This window comes from Chrysemys picta, chromosome 10 (genome assembly GCF_011386835.1).
Source record: "Chrysemys picta bellii isolate R12L10 chromosome 10, ASM1138683v2, whole genome shotgun sequence".
Taxonomy (NCBI): Eukaryota; Metazoa; Chordata; order Testudines; family Emydidae; genus Chrysemys; species Chrysemys picta.
The window spans coordinates 24,734,171-24,747,069 of record NC_088800.1 but is presented as its reverse complement, the minus strand read 5'-3'; the positions used below and the strand labels follow the sequence as shown (position 1 = coordinate 24,747,069).

The window sequence follows — 12,899 nt, the reverse complement described above, 5'->3', positions numbered from 1 at the left end:
AACATCTCTGCAGCAAGGTTAGGTGCTGTCTCCTGCCTATCTTTGAAATGTCTGACATTTGCTTTGCATAACATTTGATCATCTGTAATTTCTGGTTTAGGACTCCTTCTGTGCCAGATATGGTTACAATGTTATTTAATTGGCCAGTGTGGATATGGTATTTCTAGCTTTGTAATATAACATTCATGATCCCCAATAACTCAGCAAAGGAATGTGTCATTGCTGCGTAGCTACTAAAATTCCCAAGGCACTTTTCTGAAGATGAAGTTTATCTCTAGTGTCCTTTTTCCTTCCGCTCTCTGTTTGTAAATATGCCCCCTATATTGGTTTTTAAAGTGCCACCATTTGGGGGGGGGGGGAAAAGAAGCAGTGTGTGTAAATGTTAAATTGTGATAATCTCCATCATATCAATATCCCTTCATAGCACTCAGGTCTTCTAGGAATTGTGTTTGCATGATGAACCTGCAGCTTATTCATCTTGTCATGTAGCTCAGGCATACGACTAGATTAAGCTAACTGCTTTGTGCACCCCATTTTGCACAATGGTACGCATCCAACAATGATTTATTCTGTCTTTGCTAAATTGCTACAGAGAGCATTGTAAGGGTTTTATGAAGAGTTCAATGGCAAACCACAAAGCAAGTGGGACAGGAGAGAGACTAAAGAGAGAGATGAACACAGAAACACAGAAATGAAAGCCTGGAGAAAAAAGACAACGATGGAGAATGAGAAAGCGGTAATCGCAGAATTACATAGTTGACAGCTTATCTCCCAGGGCCAACTTGTAGGTTATCATGAAGGTAGCATTGCAAATCAGACCCTTGCAAATCATGTGGTGAGAGAGATCAATTCAATGAAGTAAACAGGCAGAATGCCATTTGACCTTGGATTTGTAGCGCTAATGGACAATGACAGCTGAGCAGCATGTTCGATGCCTGCTCAATCCTGAGCAATCTACACACTCAGCGATCGGCTGAGAAGCAGCAGATGTACTTGTGTAATTCCTTTTTAAGAATAACCACTGTAATATCTGCATTGAGCATTAAATATATTCACAGCAAGAAAAGGCTTTAGTTTTATTAACCATGAAGAAATCCTCATGAAGCTGCCTTTAATAATGTACAAATGCCATGATGCATCACATCATTCTGTTTTAACTTTCCTCCCAGAATAGCATCTGAAATGGAGAATGGGCCCGACAGCATCACAGTAGTGTAGGTGTCTGCACTATTTGCAGAGATTTTTTTTTTTTAGGAGTTTGTGCTTAAGATGAATATTTTGTTCTTAGCACCATCATCTTTTCTCCATCACCATTGCAGCCTGACAGTATAAAATCCATTGTTGTTTGCAACGGTGTTTGTAGCGGTATTGGTCCCAGGATATTAGAGAGACAAGATGAGTGAGGTAATATTTTTTTTTATTGGGCCAACTTCTACAGGTGAAAGAGACAAGCTTTCTAGCTACACAGAGCTCTTTTTCTGGTCTTGAAAAGGTATTCAGAGTATCACAGCTAAATACAAGGTGGGATAGATTGTGTAATGAGTTATGCTGCATAAATAGCCTATATGGCATAAGTGGTTAAACAATCTGTTCCACCTTGTATTTAGCAGTGTTTAGTAGCTCAAAAGAATGTCTCTTTCACCAACGGGAGTTGTCCAATAAAAGCGATTACCTCACTCGACTTGTCTTTCTAATATAAAAACCTGCCTTTTGCAAGCTCTCTTAGCTCAAAATCTGCACAGGTATACACATGCACACAAATGAAGTGCTGCATGGAAATGAGATTTTTGATCTAATACAAACTCTTGTGGTGACTCTAGCACACATATGAAAAATTGTTCATAATTGACTTCTCAAAAAAATGGATGTAGATGGAACTAACTGGTAAACCCCCCAAAATCAACATTTGACACTTCTCCCTTAACCTGACTTATGTAGCATCAGTTTATTGTGGATCCGATTAGTGCAGCATATTTACAAACCTTTTTTTACACTGTAGTAATGCTGTTGACTTCAGTGGAATTACTCCTTATTTATATCCGGGTCAGTCAGAGAAGAATTAGGTCCTGTACTGTACATAATAAAATACATAGACGCAATAAGAGATGACTGTTGGCCTCAGACTTGTATTTCCTGGCTTCAGTAAAGAGTTGCAACTTTGTTGTGTAAATGTAATTTGTGTGTGTTAACACAGCACACAGAATATATTGCATCTATAAAATACCTATAGATATTTCCTAGGGAATTTATTAACTATCTACCAGGGTAGATTCTCTCTGCTGTGCTGCGACAGATAATGTGAATCTTTTAGACCTAACTAACACTAGCTGCTCAAGAGACCTTAATATTCAGTTCAATTTTAACAATGCAAAACCTCCAGATATTCCCTTACTATTAAAATCAGATGGAATAACTGGAGTCTGTGCACCAGTATTGTTAAGGCTTACTTAAAGGTATGCCAATCTTACCCAGGCAAAACAAATGTCAGTAACGTTGACTGGATACTGATGAGGTAACTATATACAGTACATAGAAAACTGACCAGCCAGGTACCTAAAGACTTTAACTTAAACGTGTAAATAATTGGGTTAATTTAGATTATCAATTGACAAGATATCAGATAGTAAGGTTACCTGTGTTTTTTAAATCAAGTTGCATTGACTAAGAAATTTGACAGTATGTTTACAGAAAGGTGATGCATACCAAATAGTACTAGGACTGTCCGCTCACACTGGTCCAAGTTAGTTTACAATCTGTAGGTCTTTAAACTCTCTTGTTTCTTTTATATGACTGTCTGCAGTTTAGCGTCAGCTAGTCAATATTAAAATGTCATATTTCATTATGTCTTCTTTTCCTTCATAACAACCTGTTTTTAACGCTACCTCTTTATTATGCTTTAATTTTACCAAGAACCTAACAGCTTTGACTAAGTATAATTAGCATGGGTTCAAACAAGAGTCTCAACCAATTATAGTCCTTTGTGGTTAGGTATTTTTTCAAGCTTTACATTTTCCACAAGATGATTCATGTCCCCAGTAATAAAATTCATTTGCTATCACTTAACATTGTTTCTCCTTTTGTCCTTAGACCTTTTTTGTGGTTTCCATTTTGACTTTTGTAACTTGTTCTAGTACAAACAGTTACAAACCCAAAAACAACTTTAAGATATTTCACAGAAAGGTCATGTACTTACATTCTATATGCAACAAAAGCGTATGGTACTTGAAGATATGTTCATTTTTTAATTCCTTGACATAACTTGTGAGGGATTCTGGGAGCTCTTAAGCCACGTGGGAACAAGTGGTACTAGGGTTGCCAACTTTCTACTCTCACAAAACCGAACACCCTTGCCCCGCCTGTTACCCCTCTGAGGCCCTCCTCCAAGACCCCACCCCTTCGAGGCCCCTCCCACCACTCATTCCATCCCCTCTTCCTGCTGTTGCTCACTCTCTCCACTCTCACTTGCTCATTTTCACTGGGCTAAGGCAGTGGGTTGGGATGTGGGAGGGGTGATGGCTCCAGCTGGGGCTGCAGGCTCTGGGGTGGGGCTGGGGATGAGGCATTTGGGGTGCAGGAGGGTGCTCTGGGCTGGGATCAAGGGGTTTGGAGGGTGGGAGGGGATCAGGGCTGGGGCAGGGGGTTGGGGTGTGGGAGGGGGTCAAGGGTGCAGGCTCTCAGTGGCACTTATCTCAGGCAGCTCCCGGAAGCAGCGGCATATCCCACCTCCGGCTCCTACACAGAGGCGTGGCCAGGTGGCTTTGCACGCTGCCCTATCTGCAGGTGCCACCCCTGCAGCTCCCATTGAACATGGTACCCGGCTAATGGGAGCTGCGGAGCTGGCGCTTGGGGTGGGGACGGTGCGCAGAGCCCCCTGGCTGCCCCTATGCCTAGGAGATGGAGGGCGGATATGCCATTGCTTTTGGGAGCCATGCGGAGGCTCGGCAGGCAGGGAGCCTGCCTTAGCCCTGCTGTGTCACTGACTGGACTTTTAATGGCCCCGTCAGCGGTGCAGACCACAGCTGCCAGGGTCCCTTTTTGACCGGGCATTCCAGTCGAAAACCAGACACCTGGAAACTCTAAGTGGTTCTTAAATTATATTGTTACCATCGTGCTAGACCAAGTATGTTTTGTCCATCACAAAGATGATAAATTAATATAGATTAGGTATCACTTAATTGATAGTTTTTGGGTAACTGGCTCATGAGTTTTGCTATTCTATTACCTGAAGGGAACTGTGGTTTATTCTTTTTTATGTTGGGATGAAATTCAATAAAGACAAGTACTAAGTACTGCATGTAAGAAGGAAAAATCAAATGCACAACTACAAAATGGGGAATAACTGGCTACGCAGTAGTACTGTAGAAAAGGATCTGTGTGTGTGGGTGTGTGTGTGTGTGTGGATCACAATATGTATATATACCTATCTTGTAGAACTGGAAGGGACCCTGAAAGGTCATTGAGTCCAGCCCCCTGCCTTCACCAGCAGGACCAAGTACTGATTTTGCCCCAGATCCCTAAGTGCCCCCCTCAAGGATTGAGCTCATAAGCCTCTGGTTTAGCAGGCCAATGCTCAAACCACTGAGCTATCCCCCTGAATATGAATCAACAGTGTGATGCTTCTGTGAAAAGGAGCTGTCATTCTGGGATGTATTAACAGGAGTGTCATATGTCCACTGTGCTTGGCATTGGTGAGACCTCAGCTGGAGTACTGTGTCCAGTTTTGGGCATCAGACTTTAAAAAGGGGGTGGGCAAATTGGAGTGAGTCCAGAGGAGAGCAACAGAATAAGAGGCTTAGAAAACATGACGTATGAGGAAAGGTTGAAAGAATTGGGCATGTTTAGTCTAGAGAAGAGAAGACTGAGGAGGGGTGTGTGTGTGTGTGCGCAATAATCTTCAAATATGTAAAAGGTTGTCATAAAGAAGACGGCGATCAATTGTTCTCCAGGCCTACCGAGTGTATGACAAGAAGGAATTGGCTTAGTTTGCAACAAGACAGATTTAGTATAGATATTAGGAAACACTTTCTATTTCTAAGAATAGTTAAGTACTGGAACAGGTTAGCTAAAGAGGTTATGGAATTCCATCAATGGAGGTTTTTAAGAACGTGTTTAGACAAACACCTGGCTTACTTGATCCCGCTTCAGCTGGTGGGGATGGATTAGGTGACATCCAGAGGTCTCTTATAGCCAGAGACAACATGTAGCTGTGGCTAGTGAAAAGTGCCCCCCCCCCCAATTTCTCAGGACACCTCAGGGGGGGATGCCCAGCAGTGAGGAGGCAGCGCTCCCCCCGGCAGTGGCACACTCCATGTGTCCATGCAGTGTGGGGAGAGAGGAAGCAGCAAGGCGGCTGGCTGCCTGCTGAGCTCCGCCTCCTCCTCACCCACATGGGGTTGCTTTGCCTTCCCTGCTGCTGGAGTCCCACGCATCACCTCTGCCTCCACCCTGACTCACCTTGGTGGATGGTCTGCAAACCAGGCAGCAACGTTGGGACTCCAGCAGCAGGGAAGGAGAAACAGCAGCTACAGGGCTTGGGGGAAAGAGCTCAGCTGGCAGCCCTGTGGCTTCCTCCCTCCCCAGGCTGTAGGGACACGGGGAGAGTGTGGCTGCCAGGGGGAGCACTGCTTCCTTGCTGCTGGATGTCCCAGCCAGAGCTGTCTAGTGGTGGGGCGCACGTGACCCCGCATGCTCCCCATGCCTCTCTTCTGCTTCTAGCCCAGGGCCGGCTCCAGGCACCAGCGAAGGAAGCAGGTGCCTGGGGCGGCCAATAGAAAGGGACGGCAGTGCGTCCATTGTCGGGGCGGCACGTCCGGATTGGCGGCGGCAGCACTTCGGCGGCAGCTCGATCGGCCCGCTCTGGATCGGTGGCAATTCGGCGGTGGGTCCTTCACTCGATGTCTTCCTCTTGGGCGGCACTTCAGCGGCAGCTCGATCGGGTTCTTCTCTTTTTTCCCCGCCGCTTGGGGAGGCAAAAAAGCTGGAGCCAGCACTGTTCTAGCCCTACATTTCTATTATCCTGTTTATCTAGGTGTTCAAACATTTTGAGAGAGAACCCTTTTTTAGCATGAACATATCAATGATTTACTAATCTCACAGGTGTGGGCGCTAATTGGGTGTGGGGCCAATGATTCCCCAATTTCTCATGACAGTTTAATGAGAGCCCCTGTGTTAGATCACATAACCATACCATTACATGTGTCTTTCTTACCCAGTGTTATGTTCATTGGTCACATATTTTGCTTATGTCCAAACTGTTTGGAATCTTCTAGAACAATATGTTAGAAATCAGTTTGCACTCCGAGCCTCACATTTTGAATGCACAAATGGTGAAGTAAGCATTTCCATGGGCTGATGTGGGCTTTAGCATGGGCGAACAAATGTGCCCACACTTATCAGGCCCACTGGAAATTTGGTCTCTTAATGTTAACTTTGTTTATTTAACAAAATATAGAAGAAATGAAAGTTTACAAAGTGATTTGGATTATGAAGTGCTATCTCGGTAGCTCTGTACTGAATGAACTTGTTGCTTCTAAAACTCTCCTTTCCATGTAGAAAACTGTGAAAAGATAACACTATTTAATAATAATTCTTTACCAGATTGGTCATAATAGCAATATACTGGGTTGCACCACGTTTTAAACTTTTTACCACCCAGTCCATAGGAGAAGCTAAACCATTCAACTCACGTATTGCCCACAGGCCAAATAATGAAGACAAATGGCACGTGAAATTGTCATTTGATTATAGAAGAGCAGCTTTTTATGATGTTGACAGTTTCAGTGTGCCTTCTGCAGAAATTTACACACCAATCATCTGATTAAGTATGCAGAATCAGATTAGGAAAAAAGGGGAAAAATAGCATGTCTATTGAGATCTCTCTTCAGCAGGTGTGGATAACCTGATGCCAAAAATCTATCACGCTCTTTGAGTACAGGTTTGCAGTGTGATAGCCATAAAAAATAAACTATTTCAGACTGCATGGTGAAATTCTCAAATCGCAGTGAGCCTCAGTTGTCATCTCCTAATTTTAAATTGTTTCTAGTACCATGTGTTTCCAGGAACACCTAATGCATTCACCAGTTGCAAACATTTGCAAGAAATATACAATGAAGGAAAAGTAAAGCAAATCCAATCAGAGTGGGTGAACTTCCAGACAGATCATAAATTAAGCAGTGATAAGGTCAAGCAACAGGGTCATTAATTCGATTATTATGGTCATTTTAGATTGTGAGGTGACAATGCTTGAATAATTTTAATGTGAATCGCTTTTATACAAATGATTAGATTTAGCACACAGATTATATCACTACTGTTCATGAAGCCTTTTCTTCACAGGGCTAGGTGACTAGTGCACATTGAGCTGATTAACTTCGTTTAGGAAGGAAATGAATGCCCTGGCCACTAGATACAGGATTATTTTGGTTTTTAGAAGTATAGTTTCTACAGTTAGGCCCTGGATTTTAAAAGTTAAAGCTTTGTATGTAGACACAGCCAAGATTTGTATTCTCAGTTAGATGGCCTCTTTCTTCCCAAAGCAACTTGAGTTCATCCCTATTTGTAATTGGCAGCTTCCAGCTCAGAGACTTCTACCTGCCCAAAATACTTCTGGCCTGATTCTGATCTCCCTTACATTGGTATAAAACAGGAGAAGTTCCACTGAATCCATAATTACACCAGTATAAAATTGGTATAAGTGAGGGCAGAATCACATATTGATGGAGTATTTTCCCCACCCTTGAGCATATGTTTTGAGATGACCTGAAACTGCTGGGCTCGCTTGAGTTACTGAGCAGAACAGTTATCTTCCTGTGTTGGACCCAGCACCCCCTGGATTTGAAGTAGGACAAAATTTGGCCTGTGGTGACTGGGGCCAGTTTGCCAACCCAAAACGTAAGTCTGCCTTTCATTCATTGTCTTCCTTAACTTCCTCATTATTGGCAAAAAGACCCGTACTGTTAAAGACAATTGAACTTCTAATTTCTTAAACATACATATGCAATTTAAGTCAAACTAGTTGATAACTGTTGCTGGAATTATGTTGTTTTCTAGTAGAAACTGACTTGGGAGAGAATAGTTTTCAACCTTATCAAAAATGTCTTCCATTCTCTCATTAAAAAAAATAGTGGTCTGTGGTCTAGATTTACATCGAGGCAGCATAAACCAGGTTCTGCCCCATCTTTTGTGGGGTTTTTTTCTTTACTGTTTTGGAATGTTTCTCTCTTTCGCAGTACATAGAATCTCTGTTCTTGACGGGTTAGATCACAGAAACCCCCTTGGGAACTGCCAACTGATGTGCCAAGACTACTTCTGCCCCTGTTTTCCCTGCCAGCTCGGGGCCCCAGCACCCTGTCTTGCTGAGCCAGACACGCCTGTCTGCTCTAACAAAGACCCAGGTCTGAATTACTTGCCCCAAAGCTGCAGACTTAACTGAAAGCAACTTACAGAAGTGTTCCTGACTTTAACACTCAGATGCCCAACTCCCAATGGGGTCTAAACCCCAAATAAATCCCTTTTACCCTGTATAAAGCTTATACAGGGTAAACTCATAAATTGTTCGCCCTCTATAACACTGATAGAGAGATATGCACAGCTGTTTGCCCATCCCCCAGGTATTAAGGCACACTCTGGGTTAATTAATAGATAAAACATGATTTTATTAAATACAGAAAGTAGGATTTAAGTGGTTCCAAGTAGTAACAGACAGAACAAAGTGAATTACCAAGCAAAATAAAATAAAACATGCAAATCTAAGCCTAATACAGTAATACAACTGAGTACAAATAAAATCTCACCCTGAAAGATGTTTCAATAAGTCTCTTTCACAGACTGGATGCCTTCCTAGTCTGGGCACAATCCTTTCCTCTGGTACAGCCCTTGTTCCAGCTCAGGTGGTAGCTAAAGGATTTCTCATGATGGTTCTCCCTTTTCTCTGTTCCAGTCACTTACATATCTTTTGCATAAGGCGGGAATCTTTTGTCCCTTTGGGTTCCCACCCCCACCTTCTCAATGGAAAAGCACCAGGTTAAAGATGGATTCCAGTTCAGGTGACATGATCATATGTCACTGTAAGACTTCATTACCCACTTGCCAGCACACACGTATACAGAAAGACTTACAGGTAAAATAGAGCCATCTGCACTCAATTGTCTTGGTTAATGAGAGTCATCGAGATTCCAAACCACCATTAATGGCCCACACGTTGCATAATTACAATAGGCCCTCAGAGTTATATTTCATATTTCTAGTTTCAGATTCAAGAGTGGTACATTTATTCAAATAGGATGATCACACTTAGTAGATTATAAGCTTTGTAATGGTACCTTACAAGAGACCTTTTGCATGAAGCATATTCCAGTTACATTAGCATATTTTAATAAATTCATATAGCATGCTACATCACAGTTTTTTTCTTTACTGTTTTGGAATGTTTTTTTCTCTCTGTACATAGAATCTCTGTTCTTAGAGTTAAGTTGCCTATAATTCTTCTCATTTTCCTGTGTGCATTCTATTGCATATCTTCAAGACTTAGGCAAGCTATTTAGCCTTAATTCATACCACCAAATGTGGCAAAGAAGTGGACTAGTATAGTAGTAATAATACCTAGCTCATAGATAGCACTTTTTCTCTGTAGATTTCAAAGTGCTTTACAAAGGAGGTCAGTATCATTAGCCCCATTTTACAGATGGGGAAACTGATGCACGGAGAGGCCCAAGATCACCCAGCAGGCCAGTGGCAGAGCTGGGAATAGAAATGAAAGGTCTTCTGAGTCCCAATCCAATGCTCTATCCACTTGACTAGTCAGCCTCCCACTAGCATGAAATGAAGGTGAATGTATCAACGTTTACTTTAAATGCTTGTACTGTTCTCCCATCTATTTAAGGTAATTGTTTAAAGGTAAAGTATTTGTTAGAATGATACCTAATAACATACTGCATTACTGGGGGGCTCTCAGATACTATGTTTATGAGGGCAGTATAAAAACCTATATAGACTAGCATAATATGATGCATTTTTACTATTATAAGTCAAACTTCTGTCTGCTCATAGTAGAAACTGCTAGGAAGATAATTGCATTGCCAATATGGGCTGAGCTCACAAGTATTTTTTTAACTGCTAGTCTTTTGGTATTATTAGTATCCCTTTTTACAAAATCGTCAAGAATAACAATGCCTTCCATGTGCTTATTGCCAGGGTCCTGGGGTGGGGTTGAAGGCTCACGATCAGCTTTCTAGGCCAAAGTCAATACCAGAGGTCAGAACTTGTGTTGAGGTTCTGTGTTCAGAGCAAAGGTCAGAGCCAAAGTCAATGCTGGGAGTTTAGGAGGAAAGAAGCGGAGATGGTCGTGGTGCTGTTGTGTGGACACTTCCTGGTATGTCCTGTAGCCTTATATAGAGTCAAGGGGCCAGTCAGGAGCCTCCAAGGCAGCTGCCAATTAGGTGTCTCAGGTGGGACTTCCCGTAGTGTATGTCAGCTGTGGGTTTCAAGGAGCAGCTGGATTACAGTTGCTGTGGTGGCACAGAGGTGTCTACTGTCTGGCCACTTTGCTGATCTGGGTTTGAGTCCCACCACTCATGATGTATTCCTGCAGCTACCAGGGCACTGGCTTTCCTGGTCAGTGGTTGCTTCATTTACAGACTTTGAATGAGAAGTCAGCACCATTATATTAAAGAGTATCTATTTTCAGGCTTCTCATCTTTACCCCGTTTGAGTTCTGCACACTCATGCAGAAGAGGGTGTGGGTGTCTGTCTCCTGGCCAACCATGTGCCTCACAACTTTTTCTTTCTGCTTCCTCATTTACCTCTGCTCCTTCAAGCTCTGTCTGTCCCAGTTCTCTGTCCCTCCCCTCTCCCCAACAAGCAGCAGGTTTGTGTGGGAGGTGCCATGGTTATAAGGGCCCCACAGGCTAGGGTTGTAGTTGCCACCATTCTGGTCTGTGAGCGCCAGCAACGGTGATGAACTGACTCTATTTTCACTCCCTGTGAACCAGGCAAGTCCAGCAGCATGCAATCAGTCACTTCTCATTCCCAGAGCAGTGGGGAATGATTCATTGCTCAGACTCCTATAGCCTTTGTCTGATAGAGGCTCAAGCTCCCTGAGGGGCATGGGAAACAAATTCCCTAAAGGCAGCTTTCATCCAGGTCCCTAGATCCAAGCACACCCAACACTTAGAGGTGTTTGGATTCAGGCTTGGGACCATCTCTACTTAGAGGCTAATTCTTTTTTTGCATTTTAAAATGGATAATGAGTATTCCCCTGTGTAAGTTTCCACATGCCTTGGCATTTAGCAGCACTGAAAAATGAAGCATTAGAATAGCATGAGAGAAGCTGATCTTGCTGTGTCTCTGACCCAATCAAAATCAGGGAGAACTAGATGTCTCACTAGTCATGGGAATTATTAGTCGACATGGATAGGTACGCACCTCACATTAATAGGTACTAATGTACTAATGATATTAATATGGTATATAGGTGTTGGGAATTATGTTAACTGAGTCCATTATGCTCTTCTGACAATTCTGTTTACCCATGCCAAGTATCCCACAAGAATTTGCAAAACTAAATCAGCTTTGGCAAGATATATGAATATTCTACCTGTGTACAAGCTTAGAAGGCGCCTTCATCTGGAATGTAGTATCCAAAATGAGAGAGAAGGAAAGATACAGAACTGGTACGAACTGGTCAGTTAGAACTCAGTGATTTATGGAAAGTTCTCTAACTTGTAAACAGTCTGGCATAAATAGAGGTAGTTTGGGTGGACGTATTTTAGAAGCACACCTTCTGTGTTAAGGTGAACTGCATGCTTTGAGAAACAAGCTTCCCAGAAGGATTGGTATGGTATTAACTCTTTCCTTTCTGTATTTACTCTTTTGTCTTTAGACAATAAATTTGGCAAAGCTTGATTATTTGGTCTCTTAAACATTTTTAATATCAAACTGCAAGTGTAGTCAAGCATTGGCCATACCTTTAACAAGAGTGTTTTCTCAGGAGATTTTCAGATCAGTGCAGTTCAGAAGGTGCTTTTCTGAAATGAACATTTCCTCATCATAATGCATGGGGAAGAGCAGGAGTCACAACAACAAGTGACGAGATGTTTTTCTGTAACAACAATCAATCAGAGCTGTCTGTACAGAGTACAAAATAAGGTTCCATCTTGCACAAATCAATGGCAAGCTGACAGTCAGGTGGTCGGAGGATAATTCCCCACTCCACTTTAATCTACACTCAAAATTTCTATGAACATCAGTGAGCTTATATCCCAATGCGCTTTATGAAAGCTTGAATGCATTATCATGCAATGCCACAAAAGCCCAAATCAAATGACAAGATGTATATGTTTGGCATTTATCTGCCAGAGGATCGCATTGTTTCCCACTATCTTTTTGTGACAAGGCAAAGACATATTTTCTGGGTACTATTTTTGTCATTAGTACAGCTGCTGATCTGGCCTCCTCACTTGTGTCCCAATTCATCAGCTCTGTGCTATTCCCCTGTGTGTAATAGCAAAAGTGATCATGTATTTCCTCTGCTGTGCAGAAGGAGAAGATATAATTCTGCAGACATGAAGCCTTTTCTGGGGCCAGAGAGGCTCATGGGCCACACATTAATTGTTTTTTATTTGCATCAGCAGGGATCAGTGCTAGGTGCAGTGCAAATGTGTAGTAAAAAGACAGTTCTTGTCTTACAGCCTACATAGAGGCAACAGAAAATGTTTTCTACCAGCCCCCATCCACATAACCTTGACTGTCTCCTCTGTGATCAGGGCATATAGAAAAAGACAAAGAGGCCAGCTAGCAGCTGTTTTAATTGGATGTTCCTTTTCCTAAACAACTACTGCCCATGTAATAAAATAAAACCAGTAGTTAATGATGATTAGAGTAGGAAGGTGGGAAAGAATCCA

At 42.5% G+C, this 12,899-nt stretch overlaps 1 long non-coding RNA gene across 1 annotated transcript in view; it reads left to right on the top strand.

The window, feature by feature from the left end:
- The window catches only part of LOC122174057 (uncharacterized), a 246,653-nt gene that overhangs the window by 121,177 nt on the left and 112,577 nt on the right, over window positions 1–12,899 (top strand). The window lies entirely within an intron of this gene.